This window comes from Mauremys mutica, chromosome 11, assembly GCF_020497125.1.
Source record: "Mauremys mutica isolate MM-2020 ecotype Southern chromosome 11, ASM2049712v1, whole genome shotgun sequence".
Taxonomy (NCBI): Eukaryota; Metazoa; Chordata; order Testudines; family Geoemydidae; genus Mauremys; species Mauremys mutica.
In genome coordinates, this window is record NC_059082.1 from 65086453 (window position 1) to 65093565 (window position 7113).

Here is a 7113-nt window from a genome sequence, read left to right on the forward strand (position 1 = left end):
TTTACATGGAGCTAAACTTGAAGACTACTTGAAAACTCCAACTAGTACAGAACATGGCTACTTGCTCACTTAGAAGTGTTTGCCACATGGCACAGAATACATGATTTCCAGTTTGATTCTAAAATTCAGGCTGTTGATTTTGTTATATAAAACCCTATATGGCTTGGTCTTCTGTATGGGTCCGTTGGCTCAGAGGCCCTGCTGGCCTCTGTAGGCATTTCCCCAAACCTATTCATACATTGTGCCAAAATGAGCTATCATGTAATAAATTGTTCATAATATGATCCTCTCTCTTCTATCTTCCATGCTTTGAGGAGCAATGAAATAGTTAATGATATTGACACTTAAAATATCATAAGAATCTGAGTTAGTACTAATTTCAATAAGTGAATGGAGTAGGTCAGACCTCTCATAGGTATTGTTTCAAGTTCTGCAAATGCAAGCAGCTCTCACTGCATCACTTACCCTCAAAAAACATGAACAAAGTGTATCTTAGCAACAAAAACAGCTAGAGACTAATTTAAAACACAAAAAGCAAATTAGATTTTGGAGAACAAGGTGGCAGTATAACTAAAGTAATGCTAGTATGCTGTACCACCACATACCAGCCTAGTCAGTGTGCTGAAATAATTTGTATAAATTTATAAAGGAATAATTCTTACTGCTGACTTTGAAAACTGGTTTTATGCTATCATATTGCTCCAGTGCATTACATGTGAAAGATCCCCAGAACTTTGTTATACATAGAAGAATGCTTTGGAGGTTTGATTATTTCTAGGGCTCTGAATATTTTATACAGTTGATTGTAATTCCGTTATATCTAAGGTCAGTCTGGTTTCACACTATTTTCAAAATGAAAAAAAAAAAAATCAGAAGTACAGCTTGCAAGAACTGCCAACCTGCTGTTCTGTGTTCTCTCCATGTCAATTTTCCCACTGTGGTTAGTCTCAGGTCTATGAACTAAGTGAAAATGAAGCATAATACATTTTTGATCCATGCCTCAAGATGTGAAATACTGGAGACAGCTCTATTGAGGCTAATCCTGTGAGGAGCTGTACCCCATCTGTGAGTGCTTTGTAGGAAGCAGTTTGCACTTCGCAAGATCAGCCAGTTTGACAGTTGAATTTCTAAACAGTGTTCTATGATGGCTAATTGGCTGCTTTATGTGTGGATTTATCATACTGCTTACAGTGGAATAACATGCATATAGAAGAGGGAGAATCTGGGACAGCACACCAGCTCCATGATTCCTTACAAAAGATCCTTTCAAGGCCTTCTGATGGAATCTCTATAGTTAAGCACTGAGCTCAGTGGCTGCCATTCCGCTTTAAATATTTCGCTCCTTCAGCACATGGTGAAACAGTTTTCTAGAGATCACAGCAATGCAGAAGCAGCATTACTAAGGGGAGACAACGGGACAAGGAAACAGGCCTGGGGTCAGGACTGAACAGAAAAATTGGGATTATGGCACACAAAAGTAAAAATGTAAGAAAAATGAACAAAGTTGAGGAAGAACATAAGCAGAGGTCAGATATAAGTAGTATTAGAGAAACTGTAAAATATGACAATTCAGTGCTAAAAGATGTTCCAGGGTGTGACACACAGCAGGTTGCCAGCGCAGCTGTTGCATCATATTACTATAGATCTTTGTAACATTCCATTAATCTAAGTGGACATTCTGTAGACAACAGCTGATAGGACATACATGTCCCCTGAGGGAGAAGCAAAAGGACTGAATGGGAAAAGTAGAGCTGAACAAACAAATTAGAATAATTTAAAATTTTTTGCTTTTTGGGGCCAAAGGTTAATGCACAAAAGTGCCTGCACAAATATTATAGTATTTTCAAATTGAGTCATCGTTTGCCTGTTTCTTCAGTATGCAAATAATTCAGTACAGATTGTGGCATGCATTTGAAATTTGAATCCATATGTGTTACAAAAGACACACATGAAATGATTTCTGTTCCTAGATAGGAAGATGCATCAGTATGTCACTAAGAAAGCATGAATCAGAATTATACAATTAAAGATACAAAACGAAATTAACTTTTTATTCTTACTAGTCAAGTTCTACAGGACTGAAATACATGCTTAAGTGCTTTGCTGAATTGTGGTTTATGGAAGCAGAAAAATGATTAAAATACAGTTATTGATGGAAAATTTTAGACCTTGAAGAACTGTACCTTTTTAAAACTAGTTTTACAGAACATTTAGGTGAGATGCTTTTGGTGTTACGGTAGAATTTTTAAAATCTCTCACAGCGCTGGCCTAAACTCTGCTCCCATCAAGTGCTTTTGAAAATCTTACTTTAAAGACCGAGGTGTAAAATTTGATTTCATGTAAAGATCTCATCTAAAAAGACTGTATCTTCTTATTTCCAAAACTTGCTTCACTGGTTTTGGAACTAATCCTTTCTAAATATAACCATTTACTAAACAGAAGGGACATGAATGATTTTCTTTGGAATCACTATAAACAGAGTAGTGCATGCACTATGAAGATACCGTGGCTTACTATACAGACACCTATTTGTTTATAGTGAGCGACAACAAAAGCCATCTTGTAAAAAAAAGTTTTCAAGCAAGGACCAGTTGCAGATCTTTTCCCTCTCCCTACCGCCCCCACCTCTAGACACCACACTTCCACCTAATTCCCGGTCTCAAATTCTCATTCCTCACTTGTGTATATTTAGTTCTGGAAGAAGAGGTTGCATTACTGGGTAACAGTCCCATTTGCAAAGTAAAGAGCAGAAGGAATGAGTTAGGGAGAGGTTTATTTCTCCTTGACTAGAAGGATAGTAAGTGGTATGTTTCAAAGGCTGAGGAAAAAGATGACATTCAGTGAGAGGACCCTATAAGGGAAACTTAAACTTGCAAATCCAGATGGGAAACTTACAGATGGGACCATTGCCAAATGAATATAGGACAAATTTGCAACCTAAATACCAGTGTCCTTTTAAACACCATTTTAGATAATATAAAAGCTGCTAAATTAGTAGCACTGGGTGTTGAAGGGGTACCTTTGCCATGTTTGAGTCACAGTAAAATTAACATATATACTGCCTATTTTGATACATTGCAGCACCATTTTCTGTTTAGACAATAACAAATCACCATAGCAGCGCAGTAGCCCTGGTTACCGTAAGATCAGTACAACGAAAGAAGAACACTCTTGGTTGAGGATTGGCTGGCTAAACTGCTGAACATTTGCTCTCAGTTTCCAAGACAACATTGCTGAACACATTTTTTTACCTCATAAATTTATTGCAGAGAAGCTTGTAAAATGCAGATCAAAACTGAAATGGAGATGGCTAGTCTGCTCATTAGAGCCAACTTATATCAAGGACTCAGAGCTTCACTCCTAATATTTTGTAACCAAAACAAATTCAGTGCTGAAGCTTTAAAATGCATTTGAATATTCCCTCATACAATTTTACCATATCACAGCTGTCAATTTATACAGCTCTCTCTGTTTGCCATTCTACTTTAAATGCAATTACCGGTAACTTAGAAGAACATATCTTTTGCAGACACCTCTATTAGATGGTATTAATATAGCAAATGAAAAAAGGAAACAATAATGCTAAGCAGCTTCATTTCAGAAGAGTTCCTCTCTATTTATTTAGCACCAGCTTCGCTGAGCTTCTTTCATACATATCAACCAAGTTAGCTGCAGTAAATTAGTGAAAACACATTAAACTTCCATTGCCTTATGCAAACACTAGCCCACAAGCAAAGACAGTGTGTTTTTATTCATCCCTTACCACGATCCTTTTCTTTTTCCTTGTGAGAGCCCCACAGAGATTTACACTAGGAAATGAACAAATTAAGAGGTCCACTTCTGTTCCCACTGAAGCCAATAAGAAGATATCTACGCCTAAACTCACAGCTGACTTATCAGTCAATTAAATTGCTCCTGGAGCCACAGGTGGTCTCAGTAGGTTCTAGGTGAAATTTCATGGAGTGCCTGAGCTCCCTAACTCATCCCCTCCCAATCTGGTTTTGGGGTATGTCTACACTACAATTAAATACCCACAGCTGGGCCATGTCAGCTGACTCACAGACATTGGGCTGCAAGGATGTAAAACTGCAGTTGTAGGCATTCAGGCCTAGAGTCCAGGCTCTAGCTTGAGCCCAAATGTCAACTCTGCAATTTTACAACACCACAGCCCAAATCAGCTGATATGACCCACCCATGGGTGTTTAATTGCAGTGTAGACATACCCTTATTTAGAGGCCAGAAACAATAACTTGGGATCTTCTTCCAATATTTGGGGATTTTCCCAGTCTTTCATACTGTAAAGCATGTGACACTTGATAATTTATACATTTTCAAATTTGATCTTGATAAAATATCATTACTGCTTAAAGAAGTTACCTAATTATTCTATGCTACTAGTCTTACAAGACTTACCTTTAACACTGTGTCAAGCTGCCATATTTATTAGTTTAACAGATGAAAAGCTGAGACATGACTCAGGTTTAACTTTTTCCTCCCCTCATAGTTGCAGAGAAAGGCTCCCTGTCAATGAAATTTGAAACCAAAAAGGAAACAGAAATAAAACATTAGCAAGGCCATTGCCAAGTATAGTGAATATCCTCTGTGTTTTATTCCTGGCTTTTTCATTAACCAACTGTGTGGGAGGGTAATGGGTGCATTATTTAAGATGTGTAGCTTCAGTATAAATGTTTGTAAAATAATTTGAGAAACAAGGATAAAAAGTGTTGTACAATTGCTAATTATGAAAATATGTTCCATACCTAGACAAATTAGATTTTCATTGTGAAACACACAGCTCACAGCTATTTAACATCTGGACTTTATATCAAAGAGAAAGTGATTTAATTCAATTTGAGATCATGTTGGCAGTCATCCAAATTATGGCCACAGTGACTGAAGAGTATAAATGGGGCTGCCTAATTACCTTTTATTTTACACTACTGAGTTCTAAAAGACATCATGGCCTCAGGACCTTGCAAAATTTTCTAAAGTTGAGTATTGTGGAAACCCATATTAATCAATTAATTAATTTAGGCTCAGTCTATTCATCCAGCTTTTCATAACAGCACTTAACAGAATTATTATGAAAGGGTCAGAATTTTCTTTATAAAAACTTTGCTATTAAGAATTTTACATTTAACTGGAAAAAAATAGGTCTGAAGACTGGCACTGGAACATAAGAATGGTCATACTGGGTCAGAGCAATGGTCCATCTAGCCCAGTATCCTGTTTTCTGACAGTGGCCAGTGCCAGGAGCTTCAGAGGGAATGATCAGAACAGGCAATATCAAGTCATCCATCCCCTGTCATCCATTCCCAGCTTCTGGCAAACTGAGGCTACGGACACTCTTCCAGGAATGTATCTAGTTCTTTTTTGAACCCTGTCATAGTTTTGGCCTTCACAACATCCCCTGGCAAAGAATATGAGCATACAGGCAAATTTGCTAACAGTCCTCTATTACTTTTGCTTACACTATGTTCTTATTTAACACATGGAGAATGTATTCTTTTAATATCCCTATTTCTTTAACAGATATTTGCTTTATGGCCCACCTTATACTCAAAGAATTGGAATCCTGCATGACTGACGTAGTGTGGCGAGACAAACTCCTCTAAAAAGATCTGCTTAGCTTATTGTTTATACTATTATGTTTAAAACAAGATCTTGAATCAGACAAAGGGGAACCCCTTTATATTTGAACTTCCTATTCTTTTTCTCTTTGGCAATGTCACTCCCTGACTAGGTGACTGCATACTGGTAACTAAAGGCAAAATATTAAACAAATAATATTAAGCTTCAGACCAAGGTCTGGTCTGCACTTAAAAGTTTTGCCAATATAGCTATGTCAGCTAGAAATGGGGCAGGGAAAAATGACACCTCTAGAGCCCTGCATGGACACAAAATTTGTATCCGCATCCTATCCACAAGAATGATCCACAGATACAGATATCCATGGATATAAAGTGGATATCCACAGATTTGCGGGGCTCTAGATACAGAATTTGTATCTGCATCCGATTTGCAAAAATGGCCCGTGGATATCTACTGCTATAAAGTGGATATCCGTGGATTTGTAGAGCTCTAGACACCGCTAACCAGCACAAGCCCTAATGTAGACACATCTATACCAGGAAAAAGAGTTCTTTTGCCAGTATAGCTTATTTCATTTGGGGAAATTGAATAAGTTATATTGCAACCCTCTCAACCTCAAGGCAGGGGCTTTGCCTGGACAGGAGAAAGGGTAGTGGGCTCCTTTAAGAACTCCCCCTCCTTATGGACTAGGAGGTGATGGCTGGGAAGTGGGTGGAAAGTTATCACCTAGGGGCAGGGGGACACTAAGCCATTGGCCTCTGCACAGCTGGGAGAGGTTATATAAACCTTATCCTTCAGCCTGAGCCCCTCTAACACCTATACTGACTAGATACTTATTCCATAGGGTTTCTGGTTCCCTGATAAACTGGATAGGGAAGTGGACTTTGGAGAAAAAATCCCTCAAAGAAGCTGGTGAACAGGGTTAAGACTTCTAACGTCTGATAGAGTGAAGAGAGACACCCCTTTACCTTCTTATGAGGAGAGTGTGGTAGTGTCCCACCAATGGGCTGGGAACCAGCTGTGGAGGCAAGGGGGGGCGGGGGCTGATAGCAGGAAATGATTAAAGAATCATGAAAAAGCACTGTATGAGTTATTGCCAATAGCTGCCAGATGAGTTAAATTAATAAAGCTGCAGTTTAATTAAACCACATCCCTTGCATCTTGTCTTTTTTTTCTGAATATCCAGGACAATGGCAAAAGAACTCACCGGTATAAGCTGTGTCTTCACTAGAAAGATTTGCTAGTATAGCTTATCAACAAACCCCTTCTAGTGACAAATCTTAAATCAGACTGTAGAAATAAGATTACAACAGCCAGTTACTAGCTCATCTCCAACTGGCATATTCTTCTAGAAAACTGTTATACATTATCACCACTTCTAGACGTATATAGTCTTCAAAAATGTGGAGTTAGAACTCAGAGATCCCCAAACTAAAGGTAAGTTTGACCATTGCAAATGCACAACATAAATAGAAGAAAAAAAAAAGTCAGGCACTGGTAAGAACTGCACCAAATTAATTC